Here is a 19100-nt window from a genome sequence, read left to right as displayed (position 1 = left end):
GGTATTCAAGATTTTTCCAAATTCCAATTCACCCTGAAGATTAGGAAAATACTACATTTACATGTCCCTGTGGTATTTTTCATATCGTAGGATGCCTTTTGGTTTATGTAATGCCCCCGCTACCTTTCAACGTTGCATGATGAGCATTTTTTCTGATTTCATAGAGTCTATTATTAAAGTCTTTATGGATGATTTTAGCGTGTATGGTTCTTCATTTGATGAATGTCTAGTAAATCTCGCTAAAATTTTGAAACGATGTGAAGAATGCAATTTGGTTCTAAACTGGGAGAAATGTCACTTTATGGTCACAGAGGGAGTAGTTCTGGGTCATATTGTATCTGATAAGGGTATACAAGTAGAAAAAGCTAAGATTTCAGTGATTGAGCAATTAGCTCCTCTAGTTAATGTTAAGGGAGTTAGAAGTTTCTTAGGTCATGCGGGGTTTTATTGTCGCTTTATAAAAGATTTTTCTAAAATTGCTAAACCACTAACTCAGCTTTTACTCAAGGATGCCCTTTTTATTTTTACTGACGAGTGTCTTGAGGCTTTTAACAAGATAAAGCAGGCTTTGATATTGGCACCCATCATATGTGCCCTCGATTGGAATCTTCTTTTTAAGATTATGTGTGATGCAAGTGACTTTGCACTAGGAGCCGTGCTCGGACATAGAAAGAACAAATTTGTTATCCCTTTTGACAGAGAAAGAACAAAGTTTTGCATGCTATTTATTATGCAAGTAAAACTTTGGATGAATCCAAGTCAACTATGCCACCACGGAGAAGGAGTTTCTTGTTGTGATTTATGCTTTAAAAAAATTTAGATCATATCTTGTTGGTTCTAAAGTTATTGTTTTTACTAACCATGCAGCTTTGAAGTACTTGATAGCGAAGGCGGAATCAAAGTCTCGGCTACTCCATTGGGTTCTTCTGCTCCAGGATTTCAATATTGAGATAAAGGACAAAAAGGGTGCAGAGAACGTAGTTACAGACCACTTGTCACGTATCACGTATGATGAGGGTAAGGATTCTCTTCCTATAGATGATTCTTTCCTTGATGACAACCTGTATGCAGTTGTAGAGCAACACCCTTGATATGCTGAGCTTGCTAATTTTTTAGTGGGTTGTACTCTACCTCCTTACTTGTCCTACCAACAGAAAAAGAAATTCCTTTCTGATGTTAAACATTATTTTTGGGATGATCCTTTTTTGTTTCGTGAGTGTGGAGATGGATTATTTCGCAGGTGTGTTCCCGAATGGGAAGTTCACGACGTACTTACTAGTTGCCACACCTCACCTTATGGAGGACACCATGGCCCTACCAAAAAGGTGGCCAAGATTAATGAGTCGGGTTTTCTATTGGCCCACCATGTTTAAGGACGCTAACACTTTTGTGAAGGCTTGTGATTCTTGCTAGAGGACTGGCAACATCTCGCGGCGGCATGAGATGCCTCAAATTGGGATTCTAGAAGTTAAAATTTTAGATGTTTAGGGTGTTGATTACATGGGACCGTTCCCTTCTTCAAATGGGAATCACTATACACTTGTTGCCGTTGACTATGTATCCAAGTGGGTTGAGGCCATTGCCACTTCTACTAATGATGCCAAGGTGGTCCATAGACTTTTCAAGAAGACCATCTTTCCAAGATTTGGAGTTCCTGGAGCTATAATTAGTGATGGAGGATCCCACTTTCATGAGCGGTAGTTAGATACCCTCCTCAAAAAGTATGGTGTTTACCATAGGACAAGTTTAGCCTACCATCCCCAAACTAGTGGCCAAGTTGAAGTTTCTAACCGTGAGATCAAGGCCATTCTAGAGAAGGTGGTGGAAAAATCAAGGAATGATTGGAGCGATAAGTTGGGTGACACCCTTTGGGCATATAGAACTGCATTTAAGACCCCAATAAGTACTACTCCATATAGACTTGTGTACGGTAAAGCATGTCATATTCCGGTGGAATTAGAATACAAGGCATATTGGGCTATTAGGAGCTCAATTTGGATGCTAAACTAGCGGGAGAAAAGAGGTTACTTCAACTTAACCAACTTGATGAGTTTAGGTTGACGACCTATGATAGTGCAAGTGTCTACAAGGAGAAGACCAAGAGATGGCACGACAAGATGATCCTTCCTAGAGAGTTCAAAGAGGGTGATAAGGTGTTGTTGTTCAACACTAGACTTAAACTAATCCTAGGAAAGTTAAAGAAGGTGGTCGGGTCCTTTAATTGTCAAAAGGGCTAACAAATTTGGTTGTGTGGAATTATTCGATGAGCACGGTAATGAGTTCAAGGTTAATGGCCAAAGACTTAAGCTATATCATGAGGGGGCTACGATTGGTGCGGTTGAACTACTTCACCTAAGCGGTTCCGGTTCATCTTGAGCTACAATGTGGTAAGATGGTCGTGTAGGACCTAGATAAACCAGCGCTTTCTGGGAGGCAACCCGTATTTCTTGCTTTCTAGTCTAGTTTTTCTTTTTTTTAAATTTTTTTTTAGAGAGGTGAGGAGAGTGCAATTTTACTTTTTTCGTAGTGTTTTTGTACAGGTATTGAATCAACAAGTAAGGTGGTTTAAAGAGAAAAAAAAAATAAGTACGAGAATTTGCGTACTCCGACTGGGCACGGGCCCGATCGGGCGTGCAAGCAAGGTTCGAAATCGAGCAAAAATACGTCCGATCGGGCAAGGAGTCCCGATCGGGTGCGTAATTGAAGAAATTTCGGAGCTTTATTTCGCCCGATTGGACACGCATGTGAGGAATGAAATTCAAGGGAAATTCTCCCAACGCCCCATCGAGTGAAGGAAAAATAAATGTCGGGCGAGGCTCGCCCGATCAGGCGAATCCAAGGCAAAAATTTCTTCGAGTTTGCGCCTAATTGGGCGAAGGTCGCCCGATCGGGCGCGCAAAGGCAATATCCAAAATCATTTCTTTCGCCCGATTGGGCGCGCCTATTTCAGCCGACCTACTTCTTTCTTTTTCTCCTCCCTTCTTTTCTTTTCCTCCTTATTTCATCTTCTTCATTAACACTTTCTTTCTCTAAAACCTCCATTTTCATACCTCCAACATCACTTTCTTTCCAAGATCTCCTAAAATTCATCCATCAAAACTAAAAAAATTCTACATATTCTTCATCCTTTCACCTTCCTCTACATTCTCCACCAAATTTATACCACTTTCTCTCAAAAATTTTCAAAACCCTAAGAGAGAGAAAGCTTCAAAATCCTAAATTTCATACTCAAATGGCTTCCAAGAGATCTAGGCAAAAAAAGGGTGAAAGTTCGAGGCAACAACAATAACCAATGGTTAACCCGGAACTCAAAATTCCAGGGTGGAGCGAAGTGGTGATCACCTCAACCGAATAAAGGACTAGGATGCTTAACCTCATTGAGAGGCAGGTAATTTCTACACGCTTTGTACATCACCCTACATTGTCTAAATTAGGACTGGATAAACTGGTAGAAAAATTATTTAAGGGTATTGGAATGAGTGGCTTTTTTCAAATGCTTTATGAAACTTATGATTATTTGACTTTGGAATTTATTTCTAGTTTTAACGTGATTAAAATTAATTCTTTGATTACTCATGTTTAATTCCGATTGCTTAACAATGATGTGCGTATGACTTTAAAAGAATTTGGTAAATTGTTTGAGCTAAAATCGAATGAACCCATTGAACCTTCCCAAGACCATATTGTCGTGGTCTATAAAAAACTCACAGGGGAAGGTTTAACTAACCTCCGACATGCCAAGGGGACGTGGATTCAGCATCCCGTGCAAAAATTTTGGCAACGGCTTGTTGGCCTCGCCATCTTTGGGAGGCATGGACCGGCTAATTTAAGGAGGGACGAGCTAGAGTTGTTGGCCTCCTATATGATTCCTAGCGCCAAAAAATGGAACATACCGCATAGGATAGCCCAACACTTCCAAAGGGCGGCCAATGCGGCCGAGGGGGGTAGGTCTAGGACACCTATCTATTTTGGGGGGTTGGTTACACACATTGCGGTAAAACATCTAGGTTTCACCCCGACCGGCCATAGGAAAGTAGATGGTTTCACCCTTATGGATCTTGCTTACCTAGGAGGCCTTAATTGGTTCCAACCCATTGGTGGAGATACATGGTGGATAGTCCACTGAGAGTTGCGTAGGAGAGACCAAGCTTTTAAGCTACCCAACCCCACCTTGACTAAATTTGAGAAGGGAAAGTCTTCCTAAACTTTTGAGTTAGATGGTCAAGGAGAAGCTCAAGCGACTCACCATACACCACCTCACCCACAACCTCAATTCCAACCACCACCCAAGCCCTACACATATGACATCCTGATGAGTGACATTTATGTCACTCTTAGGGAGTAGTTTTAGAGTCATTTTCGTGTTTATTTTATCTTATTTTCCCTTTCTTTCTCTTGTTTTCTCTTTAATAAAGTTTCTTGTTTTTTGGTAGTTTTGGAGCGTTTTAGTTTATTTTCTTTATTTTATTAGCTTTAGTTTATTTTCGTATTTTATTTTACTTTATTTGCTTGTATAGTTTTTGTTTTATTTTTATTAGTTTAGTTTTATGTCTCTTATTTTCTATTTTATTTTATTTATTCCTATTTTATTTATTTTATTTTATTTTATTTGTCTTGGTTTTATTTTATTTCGTCCTTTATCTATTTTCATTTTATTTATTTCTATTTCATTTATCTTATTTTATGTCCCGATTCTCCAATGTGTATTTTTGGTTGTGTAGGTATGTTTTCGGGTTCAAGCACGGATTTCAAAGTCAAGTGGTTTGCATTGGATGTTCGAGACCCGAGTCAATCAAGTCAAGCTGCTGCCCTTGCTGCCACCACACCTATCCTTCACCCCACCACACACCACCTTCACGTGCAGCCCCAACCCCAAAACCAGCCTGCAGCTCCGCAAGCACGAACAACCCACTGCACCGCCCACAATCAACCACCAATTACCACCAGCCGCACCACCGTTCTCAACCACCAACAACAGCAACAACAACGAACACAAGCATTTCGCTGCCCCTGCCTCACTTCCAGTTGCCAGCAACAACTACCACAATCACCCACCAATTCACGCACATCCCCTGCTCCACCAACACCAACAGCAACACAACCTGCACCACGCAAACCACCAACACAATCAGCCGCACCTAAACCGGCAACATCAATCCACCAATTCACACAAGCATTTCGGCCCCGCAATTAAGCAATTCAGAACAAATTGAAAATCAATCAAGTTCGAGCATACCGTTTGTGGTTCGATCGAACTTCGAGACAGAGACTTTGTGGGTTTCGTTAATCGAAGAGGAGTGGTCTAACATACCCATGGTTCGACCGAACCAACCCCGTAGTTCGGCCGCACCAACCCACGGTTCGATCGAACCATTTCACGAGCTTTTCGCGTGATATTTAATGAAAATTGGACGGCCACGATCTTGTTTGCTTGATGCCGATTTTCAATGATGATGAGCGGTGGTGATTAAGATGATTGCTTGCTGATGGTTGATGATGATAGAGCAGCCATGAATTTGGAAGAAAAGGGGAATCGGGGTAGCTGATGTTTTGGGGGATTTTGGTTTTATTTTTCTTTTTCTTTTTTTTTTATTTCTTTTCCTTTTCCTTTTCTTATTTCTTTTCTCGTTTTGTTTTCTTTTCTCTTTTCTTTTCTTTTTATTTCCTTTTCTTTCTTTATTTTATTTCCTTCTTTTATTTTTCTATTTTTCCTAGTTTTATTATCTTAGTATAAATACCCAATTTTGGGGGGTAATTAAATAACATGGAATAACTATCTATTCATCTCTCTAATTAGTTTTAGGTTAGGTTAGGATTAGTCTTCTTTGGTAGAGAGAGAAAGTGAGGTTTTCTTCATTAATGAACTTGGATTTTGAAGAAGGAGCTTGTTCAATCCTTTGTAGACCTTCATCTTCAATTAATGAGCAATTTCTTACTCTCTCTCCTCTATTTGTATTTGTTTATTTTGATTATTATTTTAGTTGTTGGTATTGCTTGTTGATCATGTTGATTCTTGATTATTTGTTGATTAATCTTGTTATTATCATGATTAGTGAGTAATTTCCCCATTAAGGGGATGGTTGTGGTGTAGTTGGACCTTGAGCATGTTCTAGGGTTTAGAATTGATTTATTTGTGATTAAAGTCTTTATATGCTTGATATTCTTTAATCTTCTTGCAAGTGCACATTGTTGGTTGATTAAAGGTGAATCTTTGCTAACAAGAAACGGAAGTTGACTTAGTTAAGGTTCATTACTATCGATTGTTATTTAATAGTACCTCCTAGTATATGGTTCTAATGTTGAAACATAGAGGCTATGTTAGGAGAAGCCAATTGACCCCGGAAGGCGGCTAGATTGGATTCTTTATTTCGATATTCGAGCATGTTTAGTTCATAATTAATTCAATTTCTATACCTTTGTTTATGTTCAAGTGAATGTTATACCTAAACCATTTCCCTTAATGTTTTATTTCTTGTTTTAGCATTTTTAGACTTTAGTTTATTTATCCCCTATTCCGGACTAGCTTAATTGTCGATGACATTTGGTGGTGTTTACCGTTCTCTGTGGTTCGACCCCTATGCTTGCCTTATACTCGTATTAGGTTTGTTTAGGTTGTATAAATTGTATTTGATCTAGGGATAGACAATTGATGACGCGTTTATTCCCTTGTCAAATTGGCGCCGTTGCCGGGGAACGGCTTCCATTACCGTTATGTTATCTTATTGAGACTAGTCCATTGTATATATTTTCTTTTGATTTGTTTCTCTTCTCTTTGTTTTGTTTTTGAAAAATGGCACATTTTTCTTTTCCTCAATATGATGATGAGCCTTTTTGTGTTTACTTCCATAGACTGGTGGGGTTTTTGAACTATAATGGTTGTAATCCTTGTCAAGCTTGTGAGATTTGTTACTATGGCATGAATGAACAAACGAGATATGAAGTTGAAAGTAGGTTTAATGGCGAATTTCAAGCATTATCGGTTCATAGTGCTTGGAGCTTTTTTGTACGGTTTGCTAAGGAAGTACGCAATAGGGCATGTAATGTTGCTAATTTTGATTCTCAATGTGATAATAGTTTTATTAGTGGCATGCATCCCCATGATTTGTCTTGTGATCCTATTTGTGAACCTAGTACAAGTGATTTCAACTCTCTATCTCCTATTGTTGATGATGAATCTCGTTTGCTTGATTATGCCCCCTCTCCCCAATATGATGATGCTCATGTCTATAATGTGAATGATCCTTCCTCCTCTTCTTCTTGTTCTTACGTGGCTTCAAATGATTTCCCTTATGCTTCTAATGAGTCCTTTTATGAGGGTAATTCTATGGATAGTTTGAAGGAAGAGAAGATAATGAGGATAATGGAGATGATGGAGAAGTATAACGAGTTGAGGGAAGTTGAGAATAGGGAGACGGAAGCTAGAATGAAGATGCTTGAGAGCCAAATTCTCCAACTAGCCAACTCTCAAGAAAATGCCCTTCCTTCTTCTTCTCTTCCCCATATGAGTGAGGATCCCATTAGAGAGCATTCGAGTGATGGTGAAGGAGTTGAAAATGAAAAGAGTGTTGATTTTGAAAATCCTAATCCTTCTTCCCATCTTGATGAGTCTCAAGTGTATGTTTGTGACCCTTTAATCTATGAGTATATAGACTCTTTTGAGGTAATGTCCCACATATTTTTCGAGAGTCATTTGAGGACTTATAGATTATTGGATGATTTCATCGAGAACGCTTCTTGGGACTTAGATGAGTTTGAGATGAATCTACCTCCATTCATGCACGATTTTGAGACCTTGGGTTTTGAGATAGTTGAAGGAAAGGTTGTCTATTGTTGTGAAAAGGAGGATAAGGTTGACTCCCTTGGAGTTTTTGAGCTTGAGGGAGGTGTAGATCGTGAGTGCCCTTCATTTGAGGATGCTATGATTGATTTTCATGCCCTCATTGGCGATGTGAGACCTTGTGGTGAGGGAGTAGCTACCCCTTTTCCCGTTTCTCATACCCCTTTTTCTCTAAGGTTCGATCACATCCTTCCTTACCCTACTTCTCTCCCTTCATATCTCAAACAACCTATTGGGAAGCCACCCTCTATGGATGATTTTCATGTCTCTCATTCCATCATCATTGAGGAAGAGAGGAATTTTGTCAACAAAAAAATATGTGATGAGGATTTGCCTTTTTCCTTTTCTTTCCACTATTCTTTTCCTTCTTCTACTTCTTACTTTCTTGAGTTTCCTTTCGATCCTTCTTCTTATTTCTTTTGGCATCTCCCTCTTCACTTGCGTGCAATGATTTTGTTGCACGTTCTTATTCCGTCATTTGCCTATTTACACCCCCATGAAATGTGTAGTAGTGCATTTGACAAGCTCTTGCGTGCGTTGAATTTTTATTTCCTAGAGCGGTCTCGCTTGGACGTTAAACAAGCCTTTGCGGGAAGTAACCCGTGTTTTATTGCTTTCATTTTCTTTTGTTTTTAGATTAGATTTTCTCACATGGACGTGTTTGTGTTCCTTGCTAGGTACACAACTTGATATACTCTTGTGCATTGGTGATGATCAAGAATCAAGGAAATGTGCCTCAACTTACCTATCATGTGGAATTCAAGCCTTATTTGTAGAGATTATGGATCATATGAGGTTATTTCGGGTTTTTTGTGTGATTTTGCATTTATCCCATATCCGGTAATATCCTTCTTTTCCCTCTCTCTCTTACTTATTGTGACTTGAAGATCATGTGTTGGTAATGTTGGATTAATTTTTCCTTGAATTCCCCTCCTTAGTTTCATTGTTTATGATTTGAAAGCTTGGTTTCATTCAAGCTTGGGGGAGGGTATTCTATCATGTTTGGTGGGATGTTGATTCATATATGCCATGCACGTGAGTATATGCATTTCCATGTTTTTCATGCTTTTGGAAAATCCAAAAAGATTTTTGTTTACTTCTAGGCAAGTTTAGCAAAGTTGTGTTTTGTTTGTTCTTAATTGGACATTATATCTTTTGGATTTGTTTACTCTTGAATGTCTTTCTTCCTAAGTGGTTAATGTGTGCACGATTTGAGAGTGTCATTGGTTGACTCTAGGATATTACATGCTAAGGTAGCCGGGTTGAGAACTTTTAGGAATCCATGAAGCCCTAGTTCACGGGTATGTGGTAAGATGGTGTTGCTCTCTATAGTGGATTTGGCACCCTTAGTTGGTATTTGCTTAGTTATAATCCCGTGTGAGGTAACATTGTTCTAGCCTTCATCACTTTGTTGTGTGGCGCATTTGGATCCTTAGCTATGCATGTCTTGATCCTTGTTTTGACTTATAGCTCCCAAGATCGTGACCGAAGCACTCTAGGGGAGGAAAAGGGCACTTCTTTCTCATTTTTCTTCTTTATCTTCTTTTTGTTTTGTTACAAATTTGATTTTCTATTTTGCATAAACCTACTTGCTAACCAATTTGAGCCTTATGTTTCCCGCTCTTGTTTAAACCACATTACAAACCTAATGGCCTATGTTTACCAACCTTTTAGTTAGTGAAGCATTGGCATGTGAGGTTTAAGTTTTGAGTTGTTGATTATAAACAAGAAGCACTTTAAGATTTGGTTAGAGTTGAGCTTGTAAAGAAATATGCAAATTTTTGAAAATCAAGTGAAGTTTCAAGAAAAAGCCGTCCAAAATTAAAAAAAAGGCAAGGACAATGAATAAAGTTAAAAAAAAAAAGAAGAAAAAATTGGAAAAGAAACAAAAACAACAAAAATATTTTCGATGGTTTCGTTTTCTTCCCTAGTTTAAGCATTGAGGACAATGCTTTGTTTAAGCTTGGGGGATCGTTCCTTCATTTTGTATATTTTGTGTGTGTGTGTTGAATAAGCTTGGGGGAATGGCATTAGTGGTATTTTTGCTTGATATTTAGTGAATTCTTGAGTTATTTTTGAGTGTCGGCCGCACTTTTTGCTTCACTTAGGAATTATAACCAAATTTTAAATTTTTTTTTACCCCGCCTTAACCCTTAGCCTTACGTTACAACCAATAAAAAGACCCTTAGACTCTGGTGGTTTAGGTCAAAAGAACGGTGGAGGGAGATAGACTTCAAATCTATGGAAAGAGTATGCATAGTTGAGACGTCGGGATTACCTTCTCAAAGTTTTTCATTTCTTTATCTTTTTCCGGTTCCTTTGTGGAATCTTGAGAAGCTAGCTTAAGGGTTGATTTGAAGCTAGTGGAGAGAACGTGGCCCGATTGGTTGGGGCTAGGGTGGATTGAGTCCTAAGTAGTTCTCTATGCTTAGCATGTGTTATGCTTCAATCAACCATTGACATCTTAGAACTTGCATACATTTGTCCATTTAGAAAGGTTTGCATTCATTAGTACTCGTCCTTATTTTCTTATCCATACATGAGCTTGTGTTTCGCTTTTTCTATTAGTGTTCCTTTTCCTTTTTCCTTTTGTTGCCTTGCCTTGGTTTTTGTCGAGAGTTGTGGGTTAAACCTCTTAGGAAACCCTCACGAGAGCTTACTCGTCCTCTTTGGCGACATAGGGGTTTAAAGGGCTTGATGCATACGCTAAATGCATCCGTGATTCCTACGACAGTGAGTTAGTGTACATTCTTTCTCTTTGTTTCTATTTTGTTTCTTTTGCCTTTAATAATTCCATCTTGTTCTCTTTTTCCTTAGCTTTGCTCGAGGACGAGCAAAGGATTAGCTTGGGGGATTTTATTAGCTTTATTTTATTTCCTTCTTTTATTTCTCCTTTATTTTTTCTAGTTTTATTAGCTTAGTATAAATACCCAATTTTGGGGTAATTAGAAAAACATGGAATAACCAATTATTCTACTCTCTAATTAGTTTTAGGTTAGGTTAGGATTAGTCTTCTTTGGTAGAGAGAGAAAGTGAGGTTTTCTTCATTAATGAACTTGGATTTTGAAGAAGGAGCTTGTTCAATCCTTTGTAGATCTTCATCTTCAATTAATGAGCAATTTCTTACTCTCTCTCCTCTATTTTTATTTGTTTATTTTGATTATTATTTTAGTTGTTGGTATTGCTTGTTGATCATGTTGATTCTTGATTATTTGTTGAATAATCTTGTTATTATCTTGATTAGTGAGTAATTTCCCCATTAAGGGGATGGTTGTGGTGTAGTTGGACCTTGAGCATGTTCTAGGGTTTAGAATTGATTTATTTGTGATTAAAGTCTTTATATGCTTGATATTCTTTAATCTTCTTGCAAGTGCACATTGTTGGTTGATTAAAGGTGAATCTTTGCTAACAAGAAACGGAAGTTGACTTAGTTAAGGTTCATTACTATCGATTGTTATTTAATAGTACCTCCTAGTATATGGTTCTCATGTGGAAACATAGAGGCTATGTTAGGAGAAGCCAATTGACCCCGGAAGGCGGCTAGATTGGATTCTTAATTTCGATATTCGAGCATGTTTAGTTCATAATTAATTCAATTTCTATGCCTTTGTTTATGTTCAAGTGAATGCTATACCTAAACCATTTCCCTTAATGTTTTATTTCTTGTTTTAGCATTTTTAGACTTTAGTTTATTTATCCCCTATTCCGGACTAGCTTAATTGTTGATAACATTTGGTGGTGTTTACCGTTCTCTGTGGTTCGACCCCTATGCTTGCCTTATACTCGTATTAGGTTTGTTTAGGTTGTATAAATTGTATTTGATCTAGGGATAGACAATTGACGACGTGTTTATTCCCCTGTCACATCCCTACCTCTTCCGTTGATTACAACATTGACCCTCGTGCCGCATATGACTTTTCGGCTTTTAGGAGCCAACTCGATAGGATTGAGAGGGGACGGGGGAGAGAAGAGGGTTTGGTGCAAAACCTGGGCTCTAGAATAGGTTCTCTAGATAGAAGGGTTGGGTATGTGGACAGAAACCTCAAGAGGGATTTATACCCCATGTACGATGATTATGCACGCCGAGGGGCTATTCCCCCCAAGGCTCTTGTTCCCTACTGGTTTCAATACCCCCAAGGAGGGTATTCGACCCCCGGTGCCTATAGTAGTTACGTGCACTATTCTTCGGTCCACGGTTATGGGGCCGATGCTCCTTTTGGTGGGATGGGGGGAATGCGGACCCTAACTACTTTGCAGGTAGTTCGGGTTATGGTGGCGTTGGTATGAGCCATGGTGTTGCCGGCTCTAGCCATGGATATGACTACTGGAGGATGGATGAGGATGATGATGAGGAGTAGCTACATACTCCAATCTACACCCCCAAGTCAATGAGGGCATTGCTTAATTTGGCTTGAGGAGATATGATCTTGTACATATGGTAACTCTCTCTCTCTTTTCTCTATTTTTGCTTTCTCGTATAGATTTAATTGCTTTCTAGTGTAGTTTTTTTTGCTTTACTTTATGAAAAGTACAAAAAAAGTGAAAAAAAAAATCCAAAAATACGTTTCAACGAATTGTAAATCATGCTTCCCTGTGTCCCATACTTGAAAAATATTGTTCTGATTCTTGGTATATGATAATGAGCATTGTGAATTTGTTGATCATGATTTGAAGTTTAATTGTTCGGATGCCAAAACATGCGTCAATTTTGCCAACTGTTTGTGAATGTAGTGCTTGACTAGTTGAATTGATTAGGAATTGTTTGATAGTTCCTAGTATGTCAAGGAATTTGAGTTTTGGTTTGAAACTATTAGTAATGTTTGTATGGCCCAATATTATGCACATTGAGGAGGACGAAGGCATTTGTTCTTTTAGGTAGCCTTCAGACTATATTAGATACATTTGTTCCCTTCTTGCTACCCATGTTGTTGCTTGTTCCCTTTTTATTGGTTATTTATCCTCATTACAAGCCTATATGAGCCTCATTGGTTACTAGTCCCAAGCATGCCTTGGGGGAGCTATTAGTCGGTGAGGTGAGGGAGTTGTGATTTGCACTTTATTTGCACAATGTGGGAATAAAAAAAGAGTCGTTGTTCTTTTGATGTTGTAATTGGAAAAATGTTGATAGTTTTTGTTTCAAAGTTGAAAATTCCAATGTGAGATAAAAAGAAAAAAAAGAGTAAAAATAAAAAAAATTGTTTCAAATGTTCAAATGTTCTTTGTGAAGGTTGCTCAAGAAAAAAAAAAGAGAAAAAAAATGTATGAAAAAAAAGAAGTTCAAACTTGAAGAGAAAAAAAAAAGAAAAAAAAAGATTGAGTTCAAAGTTTGTTTTAATTCATTCTAATTTTTTATTATCATATTTTTGTGAGTGAATGTGTAAGTTTTGGGATTGTTGTTATGTATGGGATTGTTTGCTGAACTTTTGTGGAGTTAAGTTATGATTGGAGATGTTTTGGTCATTGTTTATTTTGACCTCGGGTTTTGTTAGGATATGGCTCCCTTAAGCATGACTTTTCTCTCACATTTTCCTAAATTTATCCTACCCTTTACCCTAGCCTTACATTACAAGCTTTAAAGACCTTCCGACCTTTGTGCGTAAGAGTTGTATGAATGTGAAAGTGTTGTTTATCAATGCAAGTTATGATTTGACATATTTCGAGTCGACTAGTAGGTTGAGTGTATATCTTTTTAAACACACGAGGGTGTGAGTTGGGAGGGCATTGTTCACATATAAAGGGGTTGGTTTAGCAATGTTGATTCGAGATTCGAGAGATGAGAATTGATGTTTAGGCTTAGTTTTAATAGGCGGCCTAATTTATAAAAGGTTAAGTCAAGATTTGAGAGATTAGATTTAATACTGGTAAATTACCTATGTGATTGTAATACGTAGAAAAAGCCCTTTATGATCTGATCAATTGATGCATTGATTGTTATGTTTTACCCTGGAATATTGTTTATTGGTGAACCTATACCCTAGGCTTTTATTTCACTGATATTTTTCCTAATTTTATTCCTTCCCACTTTTACTCTTAGTAGTTTAGTTCCCTCTTATAATAACAATTTGGTTACTTGATAATTTATATTACTTTGATTAATTAGGAATAAATTAATTCGTTTCCCTGTGGTTGGACCCTTTTTCCCTATCTACATAGTTAGTGGATTTAGGTATTAATTTTGATTGGGTGATTACGAATTTAGCATGTCAATTAGTCAAAGAGGTCCCATCATGGGACCGATACAAAATAGAAAAACTTGGCTAAGTGTTAGCCAAACAGCCAGAATACTACCTCAACGCAGATATTGATCATTGGACCGAGGTGCCCATCATGGATACCCCCGTATTTGTCCTGTGTCTCAGATGGGGGTCCTTGACAGTCTTGCGTTTGGCCCTAGTTAGACAAGAACTAGAGGGACGAACGTCCAAATCTTCAGAAGGTTCTAAAAGATAAAGACAAATTAGAATTCTGAAGAAAAGAAAAAGTTGGAAGGAAAAAGACGAAGAAGTATAAGTACCTTATGAGAGATTTGCAAAGCGCGGGCGCCCCTCAAGAGGAGGTGTCAATTGAGGCTGCTCGGACGCCTTAGGCGGAGAAGGAAGCTCCCCTTCTGTTTGGGAACCATAAGGCTTTGTTCCCAAAAACTCTACACACAGAGTTGAGTTTGGCCGACCGTGTTGTCCAAGGTCGGCACCTCCCCTCTGTCCTTTTGGATGGGCTCATTTTGGGCCACCTCAAACAAAGGTTGCTCCGAGGGCTTAAAGTCCCCACTAAGTACAAGCTGGGATTGCTCTCCTTGAGGTTGCGTCAATGCAACCCGCGACCTTGCCCTGGCCCTGGACGCCGAAACCTTGCGAGATTTGGACGACTCATCATCCTTCGAAGCAGGCGCCAATCGCTTCCTCGCATGTCCAGGGGTAGCTGACTTAAAAGACAAGAAAAAGTTTAGTTAGAAACCTCTGTTCGATTAGCAGTGAAGTAAAGAAGCATGAACAGAAAGTCACTCGGCATAACTGCTTAAGATATGTCCGAGTAGATTTGTTTAAGAAATATACAATAAAAGTTCACTCAGCCGGGTGACTACGAGTGGATACTAGGTCGTTGGAATAATCTTCCCTAGTCTAAACAAATTTTTAATCACTCAACACACCCTTATAACTAGCATAGAAGTAAGTCGAGGGTCGAACCACTAAGAATGGGAGGTGGTCATTATTGCTAGAGTTAAGCTATTTTGAAGAAGTGAAGTAAGGTGTGTGTACTCTAAAATAACTAAGAAAATGAGATTAAAAATAAATATATCAAATACTAGGATTTAGGATCCACATATACATGAAATGGACATAACTAATCAATATTTGAATTGACTAAGTCGAGTGTTGCGAGGGAAAATCAATTAAGCAATCAAGAGAGTATGCTAGGCTATTCTCCTATAGGTAAAACTAGTGTCAACTACGAGAGACTCTAGCTAGGAACTTCACAAACCAACTCAATCGACAAATGAAAGCCATAAATAAATTGTCAAGATAATTCACATGCAATTAAAAGAATCATGATCATTCTTTCCACATAAATCACAAACCAAACATTCTGTAATCATGCAACAAGAAGCGAAAGGGGGTTAGAGTAAGAAGATGTACCTCTCCCCGGAAATTGGGAGGGAAGAGTTTGTGCTTGTGATGAAGCATTCTCAAGCTTATCCTTGATAGAAACCACCTCTCTTCCTAAGTATGAAAGTAGTGTAGACAAATTGTTGATGGCGTTGAGTTGATCAATCGAGCCATTTTCGCTTGTCGACTCTATCTCAACTTCTTGCGAATCCATGTAGTTCCTCAATACATAATCTATCACATTCACAACCTCTTCCACCTTCTTGTTCATGATTGGTCCTCCGGCTCAGGCATCAAGACTTGACCTCCCTTAAGGACTCAAACCACCATAAAAGATTTGAATGATTTGGTTAGTAGGATTTCCATGGTCAGGACACTCTTTTTTATAATCCATGTACCTCTCCCATGATTCATAGAGGCTTTCACTAGTCCTTTGCTTGAAACTTTAAATGAAAGGTTTAGTCTCCGCCGTTTTCTTTCGAGGGAAAAAACGGGAAAGAAATTTTTTTATATCTTCGTCCCAAGTTTTCAAGGAAATAGGCTTCACTAACTTGTCTAGCCACTCTTAAGCTCTTCCAATTAGAGAAAAGGGAAATAGCTTTAGCCTTATGAATTCTTGCGCTACCCCGCTCACCTTAATCGTGTTACAATATTTCTCAAATTCCTTAAGATGATTATACGGACTTTCATTTGTTTCTCCACTATATTGTCGCCTTTCAATCAAAGTTATCATTGTCGGCTTGATTTCAAAATCACTATCCGGGATTAATAATGGAGCAATACCACTCTCATACTTGTAATCACCCAGAGTGTGCGACTCCTTCAATGTAAGCCTTGGGACTTCTCCTCTGTTAACTTGCACACATAAACTCAAAAAAGAAATTATTAGTAGAACGGCTACAATTGTAGCCTAAAAGAGAAAAATCTTTTTGTATTTTTGAAATAAGGTGAAATAGACTAAACAACAATAGCAAACAACTTCGCCATTCCCCGGCAATGGCGCCATTTTGACTACGGGTGGAGACTAGGTCATTGAACTAATCTTCCCTAGGCCAAAAAAAATTTGTAATCACTCAACACACCCTTATAACTAGCATAGGAGTAAGTCGAGGGTCAAACCACTCGGAATAGGAGGTGGTCACTATTGCTAGAGTAAAGCTATTTCGAAGAAGTGAAGTAAGGTGTGTGTAGTCTAAAACAACTATTGATAGAGTAAATCTATTCTCCTAGTGGTCAAACAAGCGTCAACTACGAGACACTCTAGCTAGGAACTTAACAAACCAACTCAAACGACAAATGCAAGCCACAAATCAAATGTCCGTATCAATGTGAACTTACAATGCAATCTAGTGCAACGATCAAAGTTAGATATTCTTCAATCAATCACACACATACACATAATCAATCAACCAATTTAATCACTACATCAACTCCATCAATTTCCCCCAATTAGCATCAATCCATTACTCATATATGCTTCACCATTCCCCTGACAAGAAAACAACTCACAATACATGGAAATCAAGATCAAAACTAAGCTAAACAACAAATTCATTATCATCACATTAATCAAACTAATTCCATCACAAATCAATCAAACTAGAACAATCAACAAAACAAGTGAAATCAAAAGCTAGAGATTGCATTAAAGTAAAATAAATCCTTACAAACTTGCTTGAAATCAATAGAGGAAATACTTAGAATCATCAATCTTTCAATCATCAATCAAGAACTTCTCTCTCTACAACCTAGAGTTTCTCTCTCTACAAAATGATCTAAAATTTCTATTCTAATTCTATTCTCTCTCTAAAAATAGAAGGAAAGTCTATATATAGTAAACCTAACAAAAAGAAATTAGTTAGATCGTCAAAAATAGACCAGTACAGGAGCGACCATCTTCAAGGGGGAGCGCAGCCACGCAATACTGGGTACGGAACAAACTGGGAGCAGGGTAGCCTCTTTCACCTTCGACTTTGCTCTTCTTCGTGCGCTCCAATTGATTATGTTGATGAACATGGAAGGATTCAGTCTTCAAATAGCCTCCACAGTGCGTTCAATACCAAGAATTGTGTACCCACCGTTTGCATGCATGAGGTAGAAGACTTGGACTTTACACTCCTTCGAACTTGAACTTCAAATGGTAGGCAAGAGGCATTTCAAATGATGTAAAACTTGGGAAGGAGACATGGGAATCCTCGTATTATGATCATAACCTAAAAAATGAACGAAAACAAGCAAATAAAAGAGAAAATAACAAAATAAACCAAGAAATGGATAAAAATAGAAAATCAACTAAGAAAATGCAAACTAAGGAAATAAAGAGTAAAACTAAGGAAAAACTAAAAAAAAAGATCTATAAAATAGCATGAATTCCACCCTAAAGGGAACCAAATTAGTGCCATAAATGACACTCAACACCAGGGTTGAGTGTTAGTTAATTTACTAGCTAATCGAGTATGATTGTAGCAAGAGACCAACAATATAAATTCACTCGGCCAGGAGAAGTACATGCAGCGACCGACTCAAATTAAAAGTGTTGTCCTTTAAAGCATAGCAAGTCGGACGCAATAAAAAAAAGAAAAAAAAGTTCAAGGAAAAAAGAATAGTCGTATCCTCTTTTCCACCTCATATTGAGCCCGCATGAGCTTGTAGCGCTCCATGTTGAACTCGTTCATTTCCATCTCACCCTTTTGAGCTGGATCAAGCTGAGACATGGATTGCTTTGCTACAAACAAAAGGAAAGGACTTAGAACAATTTTCTAAGAAAAAACATAGTCAATGATTCATGACGCAAAAGTCAAACTTGAGGATAGTTTCGGAGCAGGCTGAATGAGGACATGAACAAGGGATCCCTTAACCAATTCACCAAGGGGATCCACTTTAGAATAAAAATGGTACCCGGCGCCCCTCTCTTAATTCTCGCTTGACCTTGAAATAGTCAAGCTGATCAACATGGTTCGGGTGAACTAGGGGGCGAGTCGCCGCTGATCACCTCGTCCAAGTTGAACGGTAGAGGAGTTGAAATTTTTCATCTTTTGTTGAACTCCTTGTCTCCCGTCTTTATGTGGTAAAACCTCTGCTTCAAGCCACGCCACTTGGACGGCTTAGGCATGCACACCATGTATTCTGGCCGGGTGCTAAAGACAAACCACTCGTCCGAGTTGGAGTCCACCTTCACCTTGTTGTGCATGGCGTAGAAGATTGCGAAATTAGGGATGAAGCCCATCCTTAGACAGGTCACCAAGTATCCAATATTATTGGCCTAGTTGTTCGGCGCAATCTACACCATGGCAATTTGATATTCGTCCAGGAGCTCCTGGACGAATTGTTGAAGAGGGAAGCGGAGACCACCCTCAAGGGCCGCCCTATATACATTAAATCCTTGGCGGATGATCTTATGGTTGTCTGAGGCAGCAATAGACCCAGAGGTCCGAGGAGAACTTATCCAAAAGCCCACCCTAGTATGAGTAACTCCCTCCATTCCTCAAACCGCTTGTTGAGGTAACCTAGGGTTACGTCCCCAATCATACAACCATAGGGGTCGTTAAAATCATTTTCTTCTTCCTCTTGTCCTGTGGCAGCATTTTCGGCATGTTGTTTGCCCAGCTTAGGTTCAGGGGCTCTCGTTGAACCAAAGTCTTGAGATAAGACCCTGTCCA

The 19100-nt window shown here is 38.6% G+C and overlaps 1 non-coding gene across 1 annotated transcript; it reads left to right on the top strand.

Annotated features, from left to right (window-relative positions):
- Positions 1-15800: 15800 nt before the first annotated feature.
- LOC145625795 (small nucleolar RNA R71) lies at positions 15801-15906 on the top strand. Its single transcript, XR_014110698.1, has one exon. It is a non-coding gene; the product is annotated as a small nucleolar RNA R71 (small nucleolar RNA).
- The last annotated feature ends 3194 nt before the right edge of the window (positions 15907-19100 follow it).

Source organism: Chenopodium album, chromosome 3 (assembly GCF_948465745.1).
Source record: "Chenopodium album chromosome 3, dcCheAlbu1.1, whole genome shotgun sequence".
Taxonomy (NCBI): Eukaryota; Viridiplantae; Streptophyta; class Magnoliopsida; order Caryophyllales; family Amaranthaceae; genus Chenopodium; species Chenopodium album.
The sequence above is the reverse complement of the archived record's forward strand: the minus strand, read 5'-3'. Positions and strand labels throughout refer to the sequence as shown.